Here is a 27573-nt window from a genome sequence, read left to right on the forward strand (position 1 = left end):
TTAGGGGGTTGTCCCTGCGTCTTCAGTGTTTAGTGGTCAGCCAGTGGTTTGGACTGAGGTTGTGCTCAGGACATCTCAAACCTATAGACTTCTATCCTCTGCTGATTGATTAGTGTGGAGCACATTGAGTTCAGACAGTTCTCAGTTTTACATTGACTTTTACTTTCCACTGGCCTCTTGGGTCTCCCCAGTGCACATGCATAGTTTGTCATTTAGTTAGGGATGTGTAGAGAGTTTATTTAACTTTTCTTTTTTTTCTGGCTGCACCACACTGCTTGCAGGATCTCAGTTTCCCAACCAGTGAAAGCATGGAGTTCTAACCACTGGACTGCCAGAGAATTCTCTCTCTAGTTTTACTATGGCTCTTTTATGTATAGGATTTCTCTGATAAATTTCCTGTTTGTTTACCACTCAGTCAACTAAGACTCCAAATTCAGAAAGCAGCAAGTTTTTCATTTCCTACTGAGTTGTGTACTGTAGCTGACAGAGGTTTTTGCCCTCCTCTCCAGATCAAGGCCGCTTTCTTTGGGAATAAAGCTGTTGATTTTCATGGCCTTCCCTGCCCTAATAGAAGCTATTGTTCCCCAGCAGGTGGAAATAGAATGGGAGCAGTCCTAGGCAAGAAAGGTACAGACTCCACTCTTCTAACATAAGGCTCTAGCAGGTTCTCAATAATTTGTTGTGTGCCTTTGGTTGATTTCCATAGCCCTGAAATGGTTGTCCTTGGCAGTTTTATTCAATTTCATTCCTGTGTTTTAAGGAGAGGATTTGCCAGCCTGTTCACCACCTCTTGGGCCTCCCTGGTGGCTCAGCTGGTAAAGAGTCTGCCTCCAATGCTGAAGACCTGGGTTTGATCCTTGGGTTGGAAAGATCCCCTGGAGAAGGAAATGACTACCCACTCCAGTATTCTTGCCTGGAGAAATCTGTGGGGCAAGAGTCCCCAATCTGTGGGGTCCCAAAGAGTTGGACGCAACTGAAGCGGCTAACAGTTTCACTCCATCTTAGCCCTTCAGCCCAGTTTTTATTGTATTTTATAAAAGCATTGGGGCTCAAAGGATTAGAATTTGAAACAATGATTAGTTATTATAAATTGTTTGACTAGCACTGAGTTAAGTCTACTGACTCACGTGGCTTACTAGTTAACTAGATAAAAAATGTTTCTGCCAGAAATCTCCTGTGGGCTTACCCTTGGCTTTTGTGTACTGCTTTTTGGACATCTAAATGTTGAAAATCATGAAATAAACAAAAGAACCTGTGAGTAGAATCCATGGCAAATATTTGAGACCCTATTAAATTTACAATGTGAATTTATAGTGGGATAGATACGCATAATTTTTTACCTTTTCCTGACTCATCACTGAATTCAGTGCTGGATGACAGAAAGCCAGCGCTAGGGGTAACCCAAGGTTGGGAATATAGGCTTAGTTGTGATTCTCACAGGTTACTAGTGTATCTTACATTATTCCTAATTCTGTCTCAAAGAGCCTTTAGAGACTAGAGAAGGGTGAGACCAAGCATTGTAATTGTATTTTATATTTTAAGAGTACTTATTTGTCAGATGATTTTATCTCCCAAACTTAACTATGTATCAAAATCATCCTAGAGATTAAAACAGTTTTTTTGAATCACTATCTTAAGAGTGGTATACTAGACTCTTTTTAACAGGTTTGCGAATACTGACTGTTCTAGATGTGAAAACTGTTTGCCTGTCAGTGTCTTGACTATATCAGATTACAAAGATAAGAGCAAATTCATAAGTAGTGTACTTTTTTGGTTGACTTCATCTCGCATTTATATTTAGTTCTCTCTCTTCCTCTTTTCTCCTTTGTAAAACTATTCAGCTATAAAATACTTCCACATTTGATATTTAAACCTCTAAAACACTAAAATAGCTGACTTGAATTTCATAGTTGATTATATTTGACCATTTCTTTATCCTGTGGTACCATGTGCTATCACTTAATTCCTTTGGTACCTTTTGTCTTATACAGAGCTGCCGATAAATTTCTCTCTTCCCCTCCCCACCTCAACTTTTTTTCACCCTGTAAAACTGAAATTCTGTACCCATTGAACAGTGACTCCCTATTCTCCCTTCCCCCAACCCCTGACATCCACCATCCTACTTTTGTCTATGAATTTGACTGCTCTTGATAACTCATACAAGGGGCTTGGATGAAGTTGAGAGAAGAGAGTAGCTGAGAAGCTGAATACTGACAAATCCTGGGGCCAGGCAGACTGCAATTGATGAAAAGGGTCTTCTGGGGTGTAAGGGGGCCCTTGTCATCCTCCTTTGCTCTAGGATAGGTTTGAGGTAATATAGGTTTGCAAACAAATCCTCTCTGGAAGAAGATAACCTCACAAATTACTTTTACCATAAATTTTTAAAATTTATGAGTGTTTAGTACACAAAGAAAAATAATTAGAAACATGAGGCAATGAAACAATAACAGTGTGGAACAAGAAGCAATAGAAACAGAAATGACATACAGGAGACCCAAATACTGGACTTACCCCAAACAGACTTAAATATTCTTAAAGCATTCAAGGAAATAAAGAATACTTGGAGAAATTAACATAGAACTGAAAATCTTGAAAATCTTACAATCTTGAAAGAATAACATGAGCTAAGTTTCTCAACAGAAATAATAGAAGACAGAGGAATGATATCTTGAAAGGGCTGAATAAAAATAGCTACCAGTCTACAATTCTACACACATCATCTGCAGTGAAAATATCCTTCTGGAATAGAGAAAAAAATAAATGGCTTAAACAGAAACAAAATCCCCCAAAATAAAACAGAAATCATCACTATCAGAATCCACTGAGGAAAATTCTAAAGGTATTCTGAATAGAGAAGGATGACCCAGTTGGAGATGCAGGATGGCATGAACAGCAATGAAAACTACAAATTTATGGGCAAATCTAAATGAGTATTGGTTGTATAAAAATAATAAGAATGTCTTCAGTTCAGTCACTCAGTCATGTCCGACTTTGCGACCCCATGAATCATAGCACGCCAGGCCTCCCTGTCCATCACCAACTCCCGGAGTTCACTCAGACTCATGTCCATCGAGTCGGTGATGCCATCCAGCCATCTCATCCTCAGTTGTCCCCTTCTCCTTCTGCCCCCAATCCCTCCCAGCATCAGAGTCTTTTCCAATGAGTCATCTCTTCGCATGAGGTGGCCAAAGTATTGGAGTTTCAGCTTTAGCATCAGTCCTTCCAAAGAACACCCAGGACTGATCTCCTTTAGAATGGACTGGTTGGATCTCTTTGCAGTTCAAGGTACTCTCAAGAGTCTTCTCCAACACCACAGTTCAAAAGCATCAATTCTTCGGCGCTCTGCTTTTTTCACAGTCCAACTCTCACATCCATACATGACCACTGGAAAAACCATAGCCTTGACTAGACAGACCTTTGTTGGCAAAGTAATGGTTCTGCTTTTCAATATGCTATCTAAGTTGGTCATAACTTTTCTTCCAAGGAGCAAGCGTCTTTTAATTTCATGGCTGCAGTCGCCATCTGCAGTGATTTTGGAGCCCAAAAAAATAAAGTCTGACACTGTTTCCACTGTTTCCCCATGTATTTCCCATGAAGTGATGGGACCAGATGCCGTGATCTTCGTTTTCTGAATGTTGAGCTTTAAGCCAACTTTTCACTCTCCTCTTTTACTTTCATCAAGAGGCTTTTTTCTTATTAGTATTTAAATATACATAAAGGATAATACAAAATCAATGACTCATAAGTTTGGAGAGACATAAGCTTTCTTGCTTTGTCAAGGAAGAAGGTAAAGCTACTAATTAATATTAGGATTGTGCAAGTCAGTAATTGTCAGACACGACTGAGCAACTGAACTGAACAGACATTATGATCTCCAGGGAAACTAGATACACAAATGTACCTTGAAGATATTATGCTAAGTGAAACAAGCCCATCACAAAAATACAAATATTGTATGATTCCACCTGTATGAGGTATCTAGATTAGTTAAATTCAGAAAAATAGAAGAATGGTGGTTGCTAGGGGTGGGGGATATGGGGTGTTGTTCAATAGATTATGAAGTTTTAATTTTGCAAGATGAAAAGACTGCAGGTTGGTTGCACAAAAATGTGAACACACTTAATACAACTGACCATACATTTAGAAATGGTTAAGATGGTAAATTTTATGGTATGCATTTTTTTTTTTTTTACTGCAGTAGGAAAAAAATAGTGACTAAACAAAAGAAAAATGTTCTGGATGTTGTTGTTCAGTCACTAAGTCATGTTCAGCTCTTTGAAACCCTTGTGGACTGCAGCACCCTAGGCTTCCCTGTCCTTCACGAGTTCTCTCGGAGGTTACTCAAATTCATGTCCATTGAGTTGGTTGATATTACTGCACTTTGCAGATAGTGTGTTTTTTCTTTTTATTGAAGGTTTGTAGCAACCCTGTATCCTCAGATGATGGTTAATAAAATATTTTTGTAATTAAGATATGTTCATTGATTTTTTAAACATAATTAGACATAAGTCTAATAAGACATATTGCACACTTCACAGACTACAGCATAGTATAAACATAAGTTTTATATGCATTGAGAAACCAAAAAACTTGTGTGACTCACTGTATTGCAATATTTACCTTATTGCAGTGGTCTGGAACTGAATCTGCAATACCTCTGAGGTAGTTTGCAGATCAGTGAACTAAGAAGTGAACTTCTTCTATCTTAAGAAGTTAGGAAAAGAAAAAAAATTCAAAAATGTTAAAGGAAATGGGATGATCCATGAATAATAGATTTCTAATATTTATGATATTTCTTCTTTTTCTTGCTTTATTGTAATTGCTAAGACCACAAGTTGACCAGAAGTAATGAAGCAAGAAAGTTAACTATGTGCTATATGAAATGATGAATGTGTTAATTATCTTGATCTTGTTAATCTTTCCACAATGTATATACATATCAGATCATTATGCTGTATACTATAAACATATACAACTATATTTGTCAGTTATTCTTCAGTAAAGTTGAGAGGAATAAAAAAGAAGTAATAAAGCAAACATCTTGTCTTGTTATTTTGACCTCAAAGGAAAAGCTGTCTCAGCATTTCAGCCTGTGTTGATGTTTTCTGTGGGACTTTTTAGATACCTACATAGAAAGCCCAAAAGAATCTAAACTATTAGAATTAGTGATTTTAACAATGTTGCTGAATATAAGATCATTTTACGAAAAGCAGTCCCACGTATTTATATCAGCAATAAGTAGTTAGAAAATAGATGCCGTTTACAATTGTACCAAAGGTATAAAATAGATATTTAATCAAAGATGTGTAAAAACACTATCAGAAAGTGATAAAGCATTATTTAAAAAAATAACATTTAAGGAGAAGGATATACCACATTCATGGGTTGGAAGACTCAATTTTTTGAAGATGAGTACCATTCAAAATGGATTTATGTCATAGGTTTAATACAATTCCCACTGAGGGCTTCTCTCATAGCTCGGTTCATAAATCATCTGCCTGCAATGCAGGAGACCTGGGTTCAGTTCCTGAGTTGGGAAGATCCCCTGGAGAAGTAAATGGCAACCCACTCCAGTATTCTTGCCTGGAGAATCCCATGGACAGAGGAGCCTGGCGGGCTACAGTCCATGGGATCACAAGAGTCAGATATGACTTAGTGACTAAACCACCAATTCCCGTTATAAAAAAAAAACAAAAACCACTTTTTTTAAAATGTAGTTGGACAAAATGATTCTGAAATGTATATAACAGTGCCAAGAATAGTTAAAGAATTCTTGAAGGACAACAGCAAGGTCTGAGAATTTGTTGTATCAGATATTAAGATACGACAAAGCCACAGTAATTAAGATAATATGGAATAGCCTTAAGTCAGAAGTATAGACAAATGAAGAACAGAGCCTAGAAACAGATCTATTCATATAAGGAGTTTTATTTATTGAAAAGGTGATACTGAAGAATACTGAGGAAAGGATGGTCTTTTTTCTGTTCTGAGACATTTAGAAATCCATATGGTAAAGATATATCTCTTGTTACTTACTTTACTTGTTTAATCACTCAGTCATGTCCGACTCTTTGTGACCTCATGGACTGCAGCACGCCAGGCTTCCCTATCCTTCAGTATCTCCTGGAGTTTGCTCAGACTCATGTCCATTGAGTCAATGATGCCATCCAACCATCTCATCCTCTCGTCCTCTTCCCCTCATGCTCTCAATCTTTCCCAGCAACAGAATCTTTTCCAGTGAGTTAGCTCTTCGCATCAGGTGGCCAAAGTATTTGAGCTTGAGCTTCAGCATCAGTCCTTCCAATGAATATTCAGGGTTGATTACCTTTAGGATTGACTGGTTTGAGCTCCTTGCTGTCTAAGGGAGTCTCAAATGACTTCTTCTTACTTTACTGCATACCTATAAATCAACTCCAGGGTTTGGGCTATAGATCCAAATATAAATGGCAAAACTGCAAAACTTGTAAATGATAATTTAGAAAACTATCTTTCCAGACCTGACAGTAAGAAGGACCATTGGTTTTTTATTGTTGTCATTTTTACTTTTTTCATTAGTAGCATTTTTTTAATAGACTATTTTTAATAGACTATTTTTTAGAGCAGTTATAGATTTACAACAAATTGAGCAGGAAGTGCAGGGATATGGAATTCTCATATGTCTCCTGCCCTTAAACATACAAAGCCTCCCCCATTATCAACAGTTGATGAACCTACGCTGATACATCATCATCACTGAAATTCCATAGTCTACATTAGTATTCACTCTTGGTGTTGCACATTCTTTGGGTTTGTACAAATGTACAGTCACATATATCTACTGGTATTGTGTCATTCAGAGTAGTTTAACAGACCTACAGTTAAACTTCTGTGTTTTGCTTATTCAGTCTTTTCATTCCCCTCACCTCTGGCAACCACTGATCTTTTTACTGTCTCCATAGTTTTGCCTTCTCCAGAATGTCATATAACTGGAATCATACAGTGTGTAGCCTTTTCAAATTACCTTCTTTCACTTAGTAATATTCTTTCATGTCTTTTCATGGCTCATTAGCTCATTCCTTTTTAGCACTGGCTAGTATTCCATTGTCTGAATGTATCATGCTGTGCTGCTGTGCTTGGTCTTGGTTATGTCCAACTCTTTGCGGCACCATGGACTGTAGCCCGCCAGGCTCCTCTGTCCATAGGGATTCTCCAGGCAAGAATACTAGAGTGGGTTGCCATGCCCTCCTCCTGGCGATCTTCCCAACCCAGGCATCAAACCCAGGTCTCCCACATTGCAGGCCAGTTCTTTACCAGCTGAGCTACCCGGGAAGCCTGAATGTTTGTGTATTTACCTACTGAAGTACATCTTGGTTATTTCCAGTTTTTGGCAGTCATAAGTAAAGTTTCTCTAAACATCCACATTCAGGTTTTGATGTGGTCAGGTTAAATACCAAACAGTGCAATTGCTGAATCATAGGGTGAGAGGATCCTTAGTTTTATAAGAAAGTACCAGATTGTCTTCCGAAGATAACTATACCATTTTGCATTCCCACTACTGATAAGTGAGAGTTCGTATTGCTCCACATCCTTGCCAGCTTTGATGTTAATATTCTCAATTTTGGAAATTCTAAGAGATGTGTAGTGGTAGCTCATTTTAATTTGCATTCCCCTAATGACATGATGGGAGAAGGCAATGGCACCCCACTCCAGTACTCTTGCCTGGAAAATCCCATGGACGGAGGAGCCTGGTGGGCTGCGGTCCATGGGGTCACTAGGAGTCGGACGCGACTGAGTGACTTCACTTTCAGTTTTTGCTTTCATGCATTGGAGAAGGAAATGCAACCCATTCCAGTGTTCTTGCCTGGAGAGTCCCGGGGACAGCGGAGCCAGGTGGGCTGCTGTCTTCTGGGGTTGCACAGAGTTGGACACAACTGAAGTGACTTAGAAGCAGCAATGACATGATGTGGCACATCTTTTCATATGAATACTTGCCATCCATACATTTCCTTTGGTGAGGTGTTTATTAAGGTCCTTGGCCCATTTTTAATTGTATTATTTCTTATCATTGAGTTTTAGGAGTTCTTCATAAATTTTGAATCTTTTGCAAATATTTTCTCCCAGACTGTGGCTTGTCTTTCATTCTCTTGACAGTGTCTTTTGCAGAGCAGTTTTTAATTTTAATGAAGTCTAGCTTATCAATTCTTCTTTCATGTATTGTACCTTTGGTGGTGTGTCTAAAAAGTCATTGCCAAACTTGAGGTCATCTAGATGTTCTCCTAAATTATTTTCTAGGACTTTTACAGTTGTGTATTACATTTGGGTCTGTGATCCATTCTCAGTTAATTTTTGTGAAAGGTGTGAGGTCTGTGTCTAGATTCGTTTTTTGGTATGTGGGTGTCCAGTGGTTCTAGCACTGTTTGTTGAAGAGACAGTCTTTGGTTCATTTTGTATGCCTTTGTTCCTTTGTCAAAGATCAGTTGATTATAGTCCACGTGGGTCTATTTCTGAACTCTGTTCTGTACCATTGATCATTTTGTTTCTTTTTTTCACCAACACTGTACTGTCTGGATTACTGTAGCGTGACATTGTGTCTTAAAGTTGGTGTCAGTTTCTGAACATTATTCTCTTTCAGTATTGTGCTGGTTATTTTGGGTCTTGCTTCTCCATATAAACTATTTTTTTTTTAATAAAGCAGATTTATTTATTTACTTAGTCTTTCGTTTATTTATTTATTTTTGGCTGCACTGGGTCTCCATTATCACGCATGGGCTTTCTCTAGTTGTGGCGAATATAGGCTACTCTCTAGTTTGAGTGCATGGGCTTCTCATTGCAGTGGCTTCTCTGGTGGCAGAGCGTGGGCTCTTGGCACTCGGGCTCCAGTAGTTTGCAACATGAGGGCTCAGTAGTTGCAGCATGTGGGCTCTAGAGTGAAGGTTCAGTAGTTGTGGTCCAGATGACTTAGTTGCTCCATGACATGTGGAATCTTCCCAGACCAGGACCTTAACCTCTGGACCACCAGAGAAGTCCTTCATATAAACTTTAGAATCAGTTTGTCAATATTCACAAATTAAATTGCTAGGATTTTGATTGAGATTGCATTTGATCTGTAGACCAAATTGGGAAGAACTGAAATCTTGACAATATTGAATCTTCCTATCCATGAACATAGAATATCTCTCCATTTTTGTAGGTCTTCATAGAACCGTTCAACTTCAGCTTCTTCAGCGTTACTGGTTGGGGCATAGACTTGGATTACTGTGATATTGAATGGTTTGCCTTGGAAACGAACAGAGATCATTCTGTCGTTTTTGAGATTACATCCAAGTACTGCATTTCGGACTCTTTTGTTGACCATGATGGCCACTCCATTTCTTCTGAGGGATTCCTGCCCGCAGTAGTAGATATAATGGTCATCTGAGTTAAATTCACCCATTCCAGTCCATTTGAGTTCACTGATTCCTAGAATGTCGACATTCACTCTTGCCATCTCTTGTTTGACCACTTCCAATTTGCCTTGATTCATGGACCTGACATTCCAGGTTCCTATGCAATATTGCTCTTTACAGCATTGGACCTTGCTTCTATCACCAGTCACATCCACAGCTGGGTATTGTTTTTGCTTTGGCTCTATCCCTTCATTCTTTCTGGAGTTATTTCTCCACTGATCTCCAGTAGCATATTGGGCACCTACTGACCTGGGGAGTTTCTCTTTCAGTATCCTATCATTTCGCCTTTTCATACTGTTCATGGGGTTCTCAAGACAAGAATACTGAAGTGGTTTACCATTCCCTTCTCCAGTGGACCACATTCTGTCAGATCTCTCCACCATGACCCGCCCATCTTGGGTTGCCCCACGGGCATGGCTTAGTTTCATTGAGTTAGACAAGGCTGTGGTCCTAGTGTGATTAGATTGACGAGTTTTCTGTGAGTATGGTTTCAGTGTGTTTGCCCTCTGATGCCCTCTTGCAACATCTACTGTCTTATTTGGGTTTCTTTTATCTTGGGCATGGGGTATCTCTTCGTGGCTACTCCAGCAAAGCGCAGCCATTGCTCCTTACCTTGGACGAGGGGTATCTCCTCACTGACGCCCTTCCTGACCTTCAATGTGGGATAGCTCCTCTAGGCCCTCCTGCGCCCGCCCACCGCCGCCCTTGGCCTCGGGCTTAGGGGTGTGGGGTAGCTCCTCCCGACCATGAACTCCTTATTGCCAAATTCAGACTGAAATTGAAGAAAGTAGGGAAAACCACTAGACCATTCAGGTATGACCTAAATCAAATCCCTTATGATTATACAGTGGAAGTGAGAAATAGATTTAAGGGCCTAGATCTGATAGATAGAGTGCCTGATGAACTATGGAATGAGGTTCGTGACATTGTACAGGAGACAGGGATCAAGACCATCCCCATGGAAAAGAAATGCAAAAAAGCAAAATGGCTGTCTGGGGAGGCCTTACAAATAGCTGTGAAAAGAAGAGAAGCAAAAAGCAAAGGAGAAAAGGAAAGATATAAACATCTGAATGCAGAGTTCCAAAGAATAGCAAGAAGAGATAAGAAAGCCTTCTTCAGCGATCATGCAAAGAAATAGAGGAAAACAACAGAATGGGAAAGACTAGGGATCTCTTCAAGAAAATCAGATACCAAAGGAACATTTCATGCAAAGATGAGCTCGATAAAGGACAAAAATGGTATGGACCTAACAGAAGCAGAAGATACTAAGAAGAGGTGGCAAGATACACAGAAGAACTGTACAAAAAAGATCTTCATGACCCAGATAATCACGATGGTGTGATCACTGACTTAGAGCCAGACATCTTGGAATGTGAAGTCAAATGGGCCTTAGAAAGCATCACTACGAACAAAGCTAGTGGAGGTGATGGAATTTCAGTTGAGCTATTCCAAATCCTGAAAGATGATGCTGTGTAAGTGCTGCACTCAATATGCCAACAAATTTGGAAAACTCAGCAGTGGCCACAGGACTGGAAAAGGTCAGTTTTCATTCCAATCCCAAAGAAAGGCAATGCCAAAGAATGCTCAAACTACCGCACAATTACACTCATCTCACACACAAGTAAATTAATGCTCAAAATTCTCCAAGCCAGGCTTCAGCAATATGTGAACCGTGAACTTCCAGATGTTCAAGCTGGTTTTAGAAAAGGCAGAGGAACCAGAGATCAAATTGCCAACATCCGCTGGATCATCAAAAAAGCAAGAGAGTTCCAGAAAAACATTTATTTCTGCTTTATTGACTATGCCAAAGCCTTTGACTCTGTGGATCACAATAAACTATGGAAAATTCTGAAAGAGATGGGAATACCAGACCACCTGATCTGCCTCTTGAGAAATTTGTATACAGGTCAGGAAGCAACAGTTAGAACTGGACATGGAACAACAGACTGGTTCCAAATAGGAAAAGGAGTTCGTCAAGGGTGTATATTGTCACCCTGTTTATTTAACTTATATGCAGAGTACATCATGAGAAACGCTGGACTGGAAGAAACACGAACTGGAATCAAGATTGCCGGGAGAAATCTCAATAACCTCAGATATGCAGATGATACCACCCTTATGGCAGAAAGTGAAGAGGAACTCAAAAGCCTCTTGATGAAAGTGAAAGTGGAGAGTGAAAAAGTTGGCTTAAAGCTCAACATTTAGAAAACGAAGATCACGGCATCTGGTCTCACCACTTCATGGGAAATAGATGGGGAAACAGTGGAAACAGTGTCAGACTTTATTTTTCTGGGCTCCAAAATCACTGCAGATGGTGACTGCAGCCATGAAATTAAAAGACGCTTACTCCTTGGAAGGAAAGTTATGACCAACCTAGATAGCATATTCAAAAGCAGAGACATTACTTTGCCAACAAAGGTCCATGTAGTCAAGGCTATGGTTTTTCCAGTGGTCATGTATGGATGTGAGAGTTGGGACTGTGAAGAAGGCTGAGTGCCGAAGAATTGATGCTTTTGAAGTGTGGTGTTGGAGAAGACTCTTGAGAGTCCCTTGGACTGCAAGGAGATCCAACCAGTCCATTCTGAAGGAGATCAGCCCTGGGATTTCTTTGGAAGGAATGATGCTAAAGCTGAAACTCCAATACTTTGGCCACCTCATGCGAAGAGTTGACTCATTGGAAAAGACTCTGACGCTGGGAGGGATTGGGGGCAGGAGGAGAAGGGGATGACAGAAGATGAGATGGCTGGATGGCATCACCGACTCGATGGACGTGAGTCTCAGTGAACTCCAGGAGTTGGTGATGGACAGAGAGGCCTGGCGTGCTGCGATTCATGGGATCGCAAAGAGTTGGACACGACTGAGAGACTGATCTGATCTGATTTAGTTCTTTCATTTTTTTCCTCAGAGGTTTGTAGTTTATAGTTTACCTCATATATATCTTAGACATACTTTATTAAATTTATACCTTATTTTCTTTGATATGCTAATATATTATTTTTAATTTCAAATTTCACTTGTTCATTGCAGTTATATATTAACCTTGTATCCTGCAACCTTGTTATAATCACTTAAATCCAGGAGTTTTTAATAACATTTTAAAAATTTGCTATTAAAAATTTTAAATTTTTGTATAAAAAGTAGATAGAATAATATAGTGAACTCCCATAAACCCATAACACTGGTCCATAATTAACAACACATGTCCAGTTTTTTTTCCCCACCCCACAGTGGAGTATTTCAAAGTAGGTTTCTGACATCATCTCAGGGAAGAACTTATTAAATAGACATAAAAATCACTAATCATATCAGAAAAAAACTCATGTCAATGCATTATTACATTAAAATTAAGAACTTGTATTTATCAAAAGGTACAGTCAAGAAATTAAAAAAGACAGGTCACAAGATGGGAAAAGAAAGTTGCAAAGCAGTGTGATATTATATACTAAAGCTGAAGATATGCATACCCTATGACTTTTCTTTTTTTACTTTTTATTTTATTTTGGAGTATAGCCAATTAACAATGTTGTGATAGTTTCAGGTGGAAAACAAAGAGACTCAGCCATATACGTGCATGTATTCATTCTCCCCCAAACTCCCCTTGCATCCAGGATGTCACATGACATTGAACAGAGTTCCCTGTACTATATAGTAGGTCCTTGTTGGTTATCCATCTTAAATATAACAGTGTGTACGTGTCAGTCCCAAACTCCCTAACTATCCTGTCCCCCATCCTTCCCCACCAGCAACCATAAGTTTGTTTTCTAAGTCTGTGAATCTGTTTCTGTTTTGTAAATAAGTTCATTTGTATCATTTCCTTTTAGATTCTGCTTATAAGGATGTCATAAAATATTTCTGATATTTCTCTTTCTCTGTCTGACTTAACTTCACTCAGTATGACAATCTCTGGGTTCATCCACGTTGCTGCAGAGGCATTATTTCATTCTTTTTAATGGCTGAGTAATATTCTATTGTGTATATGTACCACATTTGTTTTATCCCTTCCTCTGTCGATGGGCATTTAGGTTGCTTCCATGTCTTGGCTGTTGTAAACGATGCTGCAGTGAACATTGTGGTGCATGCATCCTTTCGGACCATGTCGTTTTTTTTCAGGTATACAACCAGATGTGGGATTGTGGGGTCATATGGTAGCTCTAGGTTTAGTTTTTTAGGGAACCTCTATACTGTTCTCCATAGTGGCTGTACCAATTTAAATTCCTACCAACAGTGTAAGAGTGTTCCCTTCTCTCCGCACCCTCTCCCAACATTTATTGTGAGTGGACTTTTTGATGATAGCCATTTTGACTGGTGTGAAGTGATATCTCACTGTAGTTTTGATTTGCATTGCTCTAATAATTAGTGATGTTGAACATTCCTTCATGTACCTCTTGGCTATCTGTATGTCTTCTTTGGAGAAATGCCTATGACTTAACTTCTGTTCCTGAGTATACTCAAGAGAAATCCATTTCCAGGTACACCAAGAGACTGGTACATGAATATTCAAAACAATATTGATTGTACTGGCCAAAAACTATAAGCACCCCTGTTGTCCTTCATTAGCAGATTAGATTTAACAATGGAAAGGTCCGTCTAGTCAAGGCTATGGTTTTTCCAGTGGTCATGTATGGATGTGAGAGTTGGACTATGAAGAAAGCTGAGTGCCGAAGAATTGATGCTTTTGAACTGTGGTGTTGGAGAAGACTCTTGAGAGTCCTTTGGAAGGCAAGGAGATCCAACCAGTCCATTCTGAAGGAGATAAGTCCTGGGTGTTCTTTGGAAGGAATGATGCTAAAGCTGAAACTCCAATACTTTGGCCACCTCATGGAAAGAGTTGACTTATTGGAAAAGACTCTGATGCTGGGAGGGATTGGGGGCAGGAGGAGAAGGGGACGACAGAGGATGAGATGGCTGGATGGCATCACCGACCCTATGGACATGAGTTTGAGTGAACTCCAGGAGTTGGTGATGGACAGGGAGGCCTGGCGTGCTGCCATTCATGGGGTTGCAGAGAGTCAGACACAACTGAGCGACTGAACTGAACTGAACTGAATCATGCAATAAAATATTATTTAGCAAAGAATAGACTATATTTACTTGTAAGAAGACACATGATCTTACAGGCACTGTAAAGGCACACACACATAAAATATTCAATTCCGTAATTGTAATTTCATATATAATAACTCCATATATTTCACAATAAAAATTTTTTCAAAGAATTTACTAAGACAGATGGACTTAAACAAGTGTGCTATTTAGGCAGTATGTTTCTTACATTCAGAAGTATAATACTAAAATCTAGTGTCCACTTTGTGATAATTGTAACAACTATTTAGAAATAGAAATGTTTATAATAAAAGTAGATTATTGATCCATAAGTCATTTTAAGAAAGAAAAGCTGACATATTTAATTCTTATTTGCACGAAGGTTAATGAATGAAGAATGACAGATTTTGCAGTGCTGTATATTATGAGAAAAGTCATTATTTTGTTGGAGACCAAAGTATGTAATTAGATTTGTCTTGTTCATTTCTGTAGTTTGAAGTATGGGGATGAGTTGGGATACAGAAGGAAGACATTCACTATTTTACAGTATTAAAAGGAACATCCACAGCAAAATCTTTTATAATGACAAGTAGGATGTCTCTTAAATCTAAACAGAATTAGTTCTACCACATAGGAATTCTAAAAAAATTTGCACCTCCTTACTCTGCTTCAACTGCTCAGGAATTCCGCCAGTTAGTGTGCACTGATCTTAGTAACTGAAGGTTTGTTTTACTTTTAAATATCATAGTTCATAAGTATTTTAATTTTTTTGACATGGAATTGAGTTTCTTTCCTGGATTAGCTGGCAGAATTCTTGAAAATCTGAAGGACCAGGATGAGCAAAAAATAGTTTAAAAAACAAAAATAAAAACCTATGCATTCAACTCACCCAGTTCCTGTCTTAAACCCAGAACTATGACATATATTGTAAGGACATCCAAGAGTGATGATTCCATAAAATAGAAGAGCTATTAACTGGAGAAATGTTAGCAAAACCTATAAAGAGGGTTTGACTTGTAAGAGAGACTAAAAATAGGCCCTTAGTAGGGGAAAGTATGTTTTTCTTTAGACGTAATGTTTTTCTTCAGACTCAGCTCACACAGATGCATATTAGAAGACTTGATTTATTCACAGACTGATTTTCGGGTTTTTGGATTATTTAGTTTCCTTGATTATACACACACATAAACACATACACACACATTTTTACTGGCTATCCATCTTTTAGACACACCACAGTTTATTTTTTACTTTTACAAAGGGCAGGAAGACATTAACAAGTGGAAAGATGAAACTCAGTCAGTCCTTCTCACTACTTGGAAATAAAGAAAAATTTAGCTAGATATTTTACTTTTTATTCTTTTTTAGTGCCACTTTCCTTAAAAAAAAAAAAAAACCTGAAAGTTGGCTATAAGCAGATATCAAAATAATTGCCATGTGGCTTCATAATTTTCTAAATAGCTATTTGAATTCATGTAATCTGTGGATTTATGTACAAAATTTTGCAAAAAAAATTAGTTCACAGATAATGTAGAATCAGCATGTAACATGTACTGTCATTGAAGATTTATCTGAGTTCTTTTTTTTTTTAATCATCATTTTTAAATGCTTTAATCTTTTCTTTTTTTTTTTTTTTTAATTTTATTTTATTTTTAAACTTTACATAACTGTATTAGATTTGCCAAATATCAAAATGAATCTGCCACAGGTATACATGTGTTCCCCATCCTGAACCCTCCTCCCTCCTCCCTCCCCATTCCATCCCTCTGGGTCGTCCCAGTGCACCAGCCCCAAGCATCCAGTATCGTGCATCGAACCTGGACTGGCATCTCATTTCATACATGATATTTTACATGTTTCAATGCCATTCTCCCAAATCTTCCCACCCTCTCCCTCTCCCACAGAGTCCATAAGACTGTTCTATACATCAGTGTCTCTTTTGCTGTCTCGTACACAGGGTTATTGTTACCATCTTTCTAAATTCCATATATATGCGTTAGTATACTGTATTGGTGTTTTTCTTTCTGGCTTACTTCACTCTGTATAATAGGCTCCAGTTTCATCCACCTCATTAGAACTGATTCAAATGTATTCTTTTTAATGGCTGAATAATACTCCATTGTGTATATGTACCACAGCTTTCTTATCCATTCATCTGCTGATGGACATCTAGGTTGCTTCCATGTCCTGGCTATTATAAACAGTGCTGCGATGAACATTGGGGTACTCGTGTCTCTTTCCCTTCTGGTTTTCTCAGTGTGTATGCCCAGCAGTGGGATTGCTGGATCATAAGGCATGTCTATTTCCAGTTTTTTAAGGAATCTCCACACTGTTCTCCATAGTGGCTGTACTAGTTTGCATTCCCACCAACAGTGTAAGAGGGTTCCCTTTTCTCCACACCCTCTCCACCATTTATTACTTGTAGACTTTTGGATCGCAGCCATTCTGACTGGTGTGAAATGGTACCTCATAGTGGTTTTGATTTGCATTTCTCTGATAATGAGTGATGTTGAGCATCTTTTCATGTGTTTGTTAGCCATCTGGATGTCTTCTTTGGAGAAATGTCTATTTAGTTCTTTGGCCCATTTTTTGATTGGGTCATTTATTTTTCTGGAATTGAGTTGCAGGAGTTGCTTGTATATTCTCGAGATTAGTTGTTTGTCAGTTGCTTCATTTGCTATTATCTTCTCCCATTCTGAAGGCTGTCTTTTCACCTTGCTAATAGTTTCCTTTGATGTGCAGAAGCTTTTAAGGTTAATTAGGTCCCATTTGTTTATTTTTGCTTTTATTTCCAATATTCTGGGAGGTGGGTCATAGAGGATCCTGCTGTGATGTATGTCAGAGAGTGTTTTGCCTATGTTCTCCTCTAGGAGTTTTATAGTTTCTGGTCTTACATTTAGATCTTTAATCCATTTTGAGTTTATTTTTGTGTATGGTGTTAGAAAGTGTTCTAGTTTCATTCTTTTACAAGTGGTTGACCAGAGTTCCCAGCACCACTTGTTAAAGAGATTGTCTTTAATCCATTGTATATTCTTGCCTCCTTTGTCGAAGATAAGGTGTCCATATGTGCGTGGATTTATCTCTGGGCTTTCTATTTTGTTCCATTGATCTATATTTCTGTCTTTGTGCCAGTACCATACTGTCTTGATAACTGTGGCTTTGTAGTAGAGCCTGAAGTCAGGTAGGTTGATTCCTCCAGTTCCATTCTTCTTTCTCAAGATCGCTTTGGCTATTCGAGGTTTTTTGTTTTTCCATACAAATTGTGAAATTATTTGTTCTAGCTCTGTGAAGAATGCTGTTGGTAGCTTGATAGGGATTGCATTGAATCTATAGATTGCTTTGGGTAGTATACTCATTTTCACTATATTGATTCTTCCAATCCATGAACATGGTATATTTCTCCATCTGTTAGTGTCCTCTTTGATTTCTTTCACCAGTGTTTTATAGTTTTCTATATATAGGTCTTTAGATTCTTTAGGTAGATATATTCCTAAGTATTTTATTCTTTCTGTTGCAATGGTGAATGGAATTGTTTCCTTAATTTCTCTTTCTGTTTTCTCATTATTAGTGTATAGGAATGCAAGGGATTTCTGTGTGTTGATTTTATATCCTGCAACTTTACTATAGTCATTGATTAGTTCTAGTAATTTTCTGGTGGAGTCTTTAGGGTTTTCTATGTAGAGGATCATGTCATCTGCAAACAGTGAGAGCTTTACTTCTTCTTTTCCAATTTGGATTCCTTTTATTTCTTTTTCTGCTCTGATTGCTGTGGCCAAAACTTCCAAAACTATGTTGAATAGTAATGGTGAAAGTGGGCACCCTTGTCTTGTTCCTGACTTTAGAGGAAATGCTTTCAATTTTTCACCATTGAGGATAATGTTTGCTGTGGGTTTGTCATATATAGCTTTGATTATGTTGAGGTATGTTCCTTCTATTCCTGCTTTCTGGAGCGTTTTGATCATAAATGGATGTTGAATTTTGTCAAAGGCTTTCTCTGCATCTATTGAGATAATCATATGGTTTTTATTTTTCAATTTGTTAATGTGGTGTATTACATTGATTGATTTGCGGATATTGAAGAATCCTTGCATCCCTGGGATAAAGCCCACTTGGTCATGGTGTATGATCTTTTTAATGTGTTGTTGGATTCTGATTGCTAGAATTTTGTTAAGGATTTTTGCATCTATGTTCATCAGTGATATTGGCCTGTAGTTTTCTTTTTTTGTGGGATCTTTGTCAGGTTTTGGTATTAGGGTGATGGTGGCCTCATAGAATGAGTTTGGAAGTTTACCATCCTCTGCAATTTTCTGGAAGAGTTTGAGCAGGATAGGTGTTAGCTCTTCTCTAAATTTTTGGTAGAATTCAGGTGTGAAGCCGTCTGGACCTGGGCTTTTGTTTGCTGGAAGATTTTTGATTACAGTTTCAATTTCCGTGCTTGTGTGCTTTAATCTTTTCAACTTACAAAGTTGAGTTTCTTTTTTGAAACAGTTGGCAGGATTCTGAGAATCTGAAGGACAGTATGGAAAAGGAAATAATTTTTTAAATTACGCATTTTATTTCATATATGGGAATACTATTTCTAGACTAATGAGAGATGGCATTGAGACAGAAGAGGTTGGACATTAAAATCAATATTATTGCCTCCTGGCTGTTCTCTAGATTATATCACTAAGAAAATTTTGACAGGTGGTGGACTGAATTTCCTATCTTCCATTCAACCAGCAAACCTTTTAAATAATGAGACCATTCAAGAACTTTTGGAACTTAAAATATAGAAGCTTATTCTGTTGCATCTGCTTAAAACCTGGGAAAATCTACTAGTAAGAGTAAAGTAGAATTTAATTTCTTGCTTAATAAAAACTGTGACTTTCCATCAAGCTCTACCTTGAAAAATCAGAACTTATTCTAGATGTTAGGAAATTTCCCAATGTAAATGTCTATAAAAAGAGGCACAAAATACATCAGAATGTAGTTGAAGAAGCATTCAGAGGAGCAAAGAAAAAGATTAATCAGCTTTTAAGCCTAGATGACTTGCTTAGGAATTCCCTGCCGGTCCAGTGGTTAGAACTTGTGCTCACCGCCGAGAGTGTGGGTTCATTCAGTCCCTGCTTGAGGGGAACTAAGGTCCCACAGCCTTACAACAAGGGCAAAAAACAAACAAAACAAAAGACTAGATGATAAATGTCAGCAGAAATAACAGAAAGGTAGAAAGCTGTTTTCTTTCATGAAGGACCCACTTAGCAGATTGGTTGTTGAAGTGTGGGTTTTCCTGGACATTTAAGCTACATTAGTTATCTGAAATGGCTAAAAAGACCAGTTGATGAGACCCCTTACAACCTACTAAGAGTATTTTTTGTGTTAGGCCATTGTCAACTAGGGTGGAGGTTTCTTAAATAACTTAACAACTTAATATATTTTAAAAGTGTTAGCATTGCAGAAAGCTACAACAGTACACTATAGTAGAAATACTTAAAGCAAACTAGAAATCTTACAAAATGGCACTTTGACATAGTTGCCTTTCTTAATTTCCCATCTCTGATTTGCTTCCCTTCTAAGCCTGATTCCCCTTTATTTATACATAATCCCCCCCACCTTTTAAAATTGGTATCTTATTTCTTACACAAAACAGTCATAATTCTTCCAAGCTTAGGTGGTAAGTTGACAGAAGAAAGAATTACCACCTAGGAAGCTAAAGTTAGTGGCATCTTCAGTTTTGAAGTTGTGAGTACACTCCTAGGCTTTAGCAGTAGTGCCTGTGACAGTTCTTTTCCTTGCACTCACATGTGTATAACATAACCCCCATCCCTATGTGCCATTAGTTCGGTGAAGAAAGTGAACTCCACCATGTGGATTATTCTCAAAATTAGCATGAGAAAAAGCAATTGCAAGAGGCTAATTATTTTCTTTTAGGTGGTTAAATACTAAGGAGAACTTCAGATTCTTTAATTGTTCATGAGATAACACTTCTGGTACGTTGCCTCTGCTTTTGAGTTTGCTTTTTAATTTTTTTTTTTTTTTTTTTTTGCTTTTTAATTTTTAAGAGGGAGTTGATACAGTTTGAGAAAATATGACAAGTGATTACCACACTTCTTAGGTTGTCTAGGGTTCTTCACCCTTGGTCTTATCTGCATTTAATTGGCTCTTAAATGTATGATCTGTCTTTGGCCATGGTGAAATGTGAATAATTTTGTTATCCAGCTTGTTTCATGTATGTATGAGGAATATCAGGGAGTAATAACAAAAATCTGAGATCCTTGGAAGAAACATGATATACCGCCTTTTTGTTGAAATAATGCAACTTGAGAACTAGTATATTTGATAAGTTACAGCACTAATGGATAGCATAAAACTTGGACTCAGTCTTTGATTCTGCAGTAGGTTTCTTACTGCAGGCTTTGGGTACAGAATAGTACCATAACTGATTTTTCTCATCATTGTAAAGTTAAGAGAAGGTATTTTGGAAGAGATCATATTTCCATCTTTCTCTTTGCTTGTCAAATCGGATAATACAGTAATTTACCATCATGTCAGTGAAAAAATACATAAACAATCTAAAACAATAGGTTTTTAGTTGTTAAATTCAAAGACACACATTCAGTAACCCCTGTGAGAATCCTTAGACTTACTCCATGCCTGGGAAGCTCCTTCTATGCTTCTGTCTACTGTAAGCACCAGGAATTTGGGGGGACAGATTTTTCCATGAAAGAAACAATCTTCTCATTGATAATCAGATTGAATTCACTTAGGACTTTCAGGGAGCCTTACTGTGTCTTCATAATATTAATTCTGCTAAATATTTTTAGGTAGAATGCCAAGTAGTAAAGCTTTTACTAAGCCCCTCCTCATTTGTTATGGTGGGGGTCTAGTATGTGCATTTGTTGTTGTTGTTCAGCCTCTAAGTTGTGTCCCATTCTTTGCGACTCCATGAACTGCAGCACATCAGGCTCCCCTGTTCTTCACTGTCTCCCAGAGTTTGTTCAGATTCATGGTTATGCTGTCTAACATCTCATCATCTGCCACCCCTTCTCCTCCTGCCCTCAATCTTTCCCAGCATCAGGATCTTTTCCAGTGAGTTGGCTTTTCGCATCAGGTGGCCAGAGTATTGGAGCTTTAGCTTCAGCATCAGTCCTTCCAATGAATATTCAGGGTTGATTTCCTTTAGGATTGACTGATTTGATCTCCTGCAGTCCATGGGACTCTCAAGAGTCTTCTCCAACACCACAGTTTGAAAGCATCAATTCTTCGGTGCTCAGCCTTCTTTATGGTCCAATTCTGAAATCTGTAAATGAGTGCTAGAAAAACTGTAGTGTTGACTATACAGACCTTTCTTGGCAAAGTGATGCCTCTGCTTTTTAATACACTGTCTAGATTTGTCCTAGCTTTACTTCCAAGGAGCAAGTGTCTTTTAATTTTGTATCTGCAGTCATTGTCTGCAGTGATTTTGGAGTCCAAGAAAATAAAATCAGTCACAGTTTTCACTTTTTCTCCATCTGTTTGCAATGAAGTGATGGGACTGTATGCCATGATCTTAGTTTTTTGAATGTTGAGTTTTAAGCCAGCTTTTTTACTCTCCTCTTTCACTCTCATCAGGAGGCTCTTTAGTTCCTCTTCACTTTCTGCCATTAGAGTGGCATGGAATTGTATCATGATAATTATATCTTCAGTTATTTAAGGAGCCACCATATAGCTTTCCATAGCAGTTGTATCATTTTACATTCCCACCAGCAGTGTATGAACTGTTCCAATTTCTCCACATCCTACCAATACTTGTTTTCTCTCTTCCTTTCCTCCCTCCCACTTCCCTCTGTCCCTTCCTGCTTGCCTGCCTTTCTTCCTGCCATCCTCAGAGTTGCGAATATAATCAGAACTTTTAACCAAATTAATTATGAAAATACAGTATGGTCTTCAGGTTAAATTATTAATTAAAAACAATTAGACTGTGTTTCAAAGTTTGTTGAGATATGTATTCAGTTATAAGGAAGACATAGAGATAGATGTCCAACAGACACATAAAAAGGTGCTTAACATCACTAATCAGGAAGATGCAGCCCAAACCATAATGTGATACTACCTCACACCTGTAAGAATAGTTATTATTAAAAAGACAAGAAATAACAAGTGTTGGCCAGGAAATACAGAACTATTCATCAGTTCAGCTTCTGGTTATGTATCCAAAGAAAGCAAAAACATTTACTTGAAAAGACACATGCACCCCCATGTTCATTGCAGCATGATTTACAATAGCCAAGATATAGAAACAACCTGAGTGTCTTCATATGGTGGAAGAATGAATAAAGAATCTGGTGTGCATTTATACAATGGAATATTACTCAGCCATAAAAAGAAGATCTTGCCATTTGTGACACTGTAGATGGACCTTGAGAACATTATACTGAGTAAAATGAGTCAGAGAATGACAAACTGTATCATCTCACTTATATGTGGGATCTAAAACTTACAGAGGAAAAGAGCTGATAGATACAGAGAACAGATTGATAGTTACCAAAGATGTTGGGTGGGAGGATGGCCAAATGGGTAAAGGGGGTCAAAAGGTACAAACTTCCAATTATAAAATAAATGGGTCCTAGGAATATAATGTATAGCTTGGTGACTCTAGTTAATAATACTGTATTGCTAAGAGAATATATCTTAAAGTTCTTATCACAAGAAAAAAGTTTCCCTTAACTGTGTATGTTGATAGATATTAACTAGACTTTTTGTGATCAATTCACAGTATATACAAATATCAAATCATGCTACATACCTGAAACTACGTAATATAATGTTATATATGTGTGTGTCAATTATACCTCAGTTAAAAAAAAGAAAACCTTTTCAAGTCTGATTTGATACATGTGATAGTCAGACTCAGGTATTTCTGTGTTGTCCTCATTGCAACAACTTTTGCCTGATTTTTGAAGCCAGTGAAAACAATATGTTTTCTAATGTTTGCAAATATGTCAGTGATACCGTAAATAGCATTCTTTACCCGATAAAACTAGTGTTGGTCACTCAGTTGAGTCTGACTCTTTGCGACCCCTGAACTCTAGCTGGTCAGGCTCCTCTGTCCATGGAATTCTGCAGGCAACAATACTAGAATGGGAGCTATTCCTCCTCCAGGGCATCTTCCCATCCCAAGGATTAAACCCAGGTCTTCTGCGTTGCAGGCAGATTCTTGACCATCTGAGCCATCAGGGAAGCCCGCAAAATGTTCCTAAATGTGTGATATTTGAAATAATTCCAAGGAAATTGTGAGATGGTTCCTGATAGAATGAAATAGATGAGAATCTCAAGAGAGAATCCTTTATGAATCCTTTATGAATCTTGCCTGAGTATAATATTTAACTTCAGTTTTTTTCTTTGAAAATTTATAATCTTCAATCATAGGGTAGGTGCAAAAGGATGAGATCTTACCTCATTTACTAACAGTGGAATTAAGTAAATCTTAGGCTTTATTTGCATGAAAAAAATAGGAGAACTGTTAAATCACTAAATATTGTTGGTGGGAATTAAAGTTTATTTTCCCTATAATGTTGAGAGGCACTTAAGCTCCAGTTCATTGAAGCAGGGTTTTTTTAATCTACTTGAGTTTGTTAGTGGAAGTAAAAAGACAGTATTAGCTGGTGAATAGACAAGATGTTAAATTATTGCTTTCCCATTTTGGCAAACTCATGATTTAGAATATAAATACAAAATGGGCATTTGTACCCCAGGAGGCTGACCTGTCCAGACTGCAAGTCAGACTACAGGTTTCTTGCCTTGGACTTCTGGTTGAATTTGGCTGTTGGGCAGCATAAGGCAGGAGACCAGAGGCAGGGAGGAGAGTGAGATAGGAGTATCTGTTCCCCTAGTCTTTGCCTGAAGGGTCACTGTGGGCTTACTGTGTCCTCTGATTAAAGGACTGTTATCCTATGGCCATCTCCACACCAGATGAAACAAAGATGAAAGAGGCCTCTGTCTCCAGATTCCAGTAATTGCTGCTCCCTCCTTACCGTCTTTAAAACCTCCAGTAGCAATATACATGGCTATTCTTAGCCAGGGAGTACTGTGCCCTCTCTTGTGGTTTCCCTACTCCCTACCAGCACCTTCGAAAATAGTCCCTTCATTAAACTCTCTTCACATTTCCCAGTCTCAATGTGCTGTTTGTTTCCTGCTGAGATCCTGACTGAAATAGCTTCTGTATGTATTTTTAATCATTATCCCAACTGGTATGCCAGATAAACTCTAATAATACTTACACTAATTTGGGGGAGGCGATCACTGAAAGTGTTTGCAGAACTACCCTTTGTTTGCATTGCGCTTCATTTCATCTAGCATGTTGCTAAACGGAAAAAAATAAAAGGTGTTAGATGATGTATAAGAAGTTAGTGATACCAATAGCTTATTTAAATATAGGTCCCAAAATGCTGTTTTAAGTATCCCCTCATGGGATGGGATGGGGAGGGAGGTGGGAGGGGGGTTCAGAATGGGGAACACATGTACACCCATGGCTGATTCATGTCAATGTGTGGCAAAAACCACTAAAATATTGTAATTAGCCTCCAATTAAAATAAAAAGAAAAAATAATAAAATTAAGTATCCCCTCTTAAGAATCTGCTGCCAGTGCAGGAGATGTAAGAGATATGGGTTTGATCCCTGGGTCAGGAATATCCCCTGGAGAAGGAAATGGCACCCAACTCCAGTATTCTTGCCTGGGAAATCCCATGGACAGAGGATCCTGGTGGCCTACAGTCCATAGGGTCTCAAAGAGTCAAACACAACTGAGCATTTAAGCACCTTTCCTTAAAAGAGATTGGTGGTTGGATTCTTTCCTAAGATTACTGATGTTCTTTGTATCATCTCAGTGCTCATTAATGTGTCTTTGAGACCTTGGATAATATGGGGGTTAAAGGTGCTGACTGCAGCCATGAAATTAAAAGACACTTACTCCTTGGAAATAAAGTTATGACCAACCTAGATAGCATATTCAAAAGCAGAGACATTACTTTGCCAACAAAGGTCCATCTAGTCAAGGCTATGGTTTTTCCAGTGGTCATGTATGGATGTGAGAGTTGGACTGTGAAGAAGGCTGAGCACCAAAGAATTGATGCTTTTGAAGTGTGGTGTTGGAGAAGACTCTTGAGAGTCCCTTGGACCTGCAAGGACATCCAACCAGTCCATTCTGAAGGAGATCAGCCCTGGGATTTCTTTGGAAGGAATGATGCTAAAGCTGAAACTCCAGTACTTTGGCCACCTCATGCGAAGAGTTGACTCATTGGAAAAGACTCTGATGCTGGGAGGGATTGGGGGCAAGAGGAGAAGGGGATGACAGAGGATGAGATGGCTGGATGGCACCACCGACTCGATGGACGTGAGTCTGAGTGAACTCCGTGGGAGTTGGTGATGGACAGGGAGGCCAGGCGTGCTGTGATTCATGGGGTCACAAAGAGTCGGACACGACTGCGGAACTGAACTGAACTGAACTGAAAGGTGCTGACCCCTGAGTGCAGTGGGAGATACTTCCAGTTGGGCCTCAGTGTCCACAGTTCTGCATCCATGGATTCAACCAACTGCAGGTTGTGTATGCTGTAATACTTACCATTGAAAAATATCTGTGTATAAGTAGACCTGGGCAGTGTTCAAAGGTCAGCTGTACTTAACAGCAGTGAAGTTATATCATCTGGATAACCTAAAGCAATTCTGAAAAGGTTGAGCAATAGTATTTTGGTTGTGTAAAATTTTCATCTGTGTATACTATGTTTCTTTGCAGTTAATAAAGATAATTCAGTGTAAACCGTATTAGGTCATTATCTAGAAAATTCAGGCTTTAAGTATTGAGTTTGCGTAAATGTAACCTGATTTTTCCTTTGGGTAACAATGATGAAACTGCCAGTATTACAGAGGTTAAAAGTTAATTCACAATTTAATGGTAATTGGCAAGTGTACTTTCTCTTGGAATGACACAGGCTCTATTCATATCCTCTTTTCTACTTTTAGAAACAAAAAACTATTATCATTCTAACATATAAATTATCAATCTTCTGTAGCACTAGGAGGTATTATATAAAACACAGGATAAAGATTGAGCTATATAAAAGAGGCTTTAATTAAAGCACATCTGTAATAATACTAAAAGAATTTGAAAAGTGTACTAAAATATTACTGTATTTTTTATACTCCCATCTTACTCTGTTCAGACTGCTCTAACAAAATACCACAGACTGAGTAGCTTATAAACAATAGAAATTTACTTGTTACAGTTCTAGAGGCTGGAAATCTGAGATCAGAGTGCCGACATGGTCTAGCGAGGGCCTTCTGGGTTGCAGACTTCTCGTTGTGTCCTCACGTGGTAGCAGAGGTCTCTGTGGAATCTTTTTAATAAGAGCACTGATCCCATTCATGAGAACTCTGCTCTTGAAGGCCTCACCTACTAATACCATCACTTTAGGATTTCAGCGTATGAGTTTGGAGGTGAAAATACAAATATTCAGACTATAGCAACCCCTCTTCTCAAATTTTCCCCTTTTTCTTGCTTTGTTGAAATTTGAACCCCCAAAGTACTCTCAAGTATGGTAGCTTGGATCTGCAATGTTGATACCACTTGAGAGTAAAAATCTCAGGCCACACATCAGACACTTGAATCAGAACCTGCTATTTAACTTATCATTCCCCCAATGATAAGTATACACATCAGAATTTGAGAAGCACTCTAGCTATTTCCTAGGATCACATCTCATTAGAGTAAAACAAAGTTATCAAGTGTAAAAGCTGAGGTAATTTGTTGATCACATAGTCATGGGTAAAGAAACTGATTAAATTCACCGATAGCCTTTTCTTTTTAAGTGCAAACTCTTTTCTATAATTTCTTACATTGAACTAAGTTTTCCCATTTATGCTATTAATATAAACACTGGTAAATTGCTTTATCATATATTATATTGGGAATACAAGCAAATATATTTATGAAATTCATAGTCCTAAGAATGTGATGTGTGTGTGTTGCAGTCTAAAAGATGGAAAGTACTTTTATGTGTTGTTATTATTAATGTTATAGAAGCTCTCATTCTCACATATTCAGATTTGTTAGTGTTAAATTTTACCTTGAACTATTTACTTACAGTATTT

General features: G+C 38.2%; 1 protein-coding gene across 5 annotated transcripts in view; it reads left to right on the plus strand.

Annotated features, from left to right (window-relative positions):
* SPATS2 (spermatogenesis associated serine rich 2) overlaps positions 1-27573 on the plus strand; it is a 158581-nt gene that overhangs the window by 89753 nt on the left and 41255 nt on the right. The gene's annotated exons all lie outside the window — the stretch shown is intronic.

The sequence above is a fragment of the Bubalus kerabau genome, chromosome 1, assembly GCF_029407905.1.
Source record: "Bubalus kerabau isolate K-KA32 ecotype Philippines breed swamp buffalo chromosome 1, PCC_UOA_SB_1v2, whole genome shotgun sequence".
In the NCBI taxonomy this organism is placed as follows: domain Eukaryota; kingdom Metazoa; phylum Chordata; class Mammalia; order Artiodactyla; family Bovidae; genus Bubalus; species Bubalus kerabau.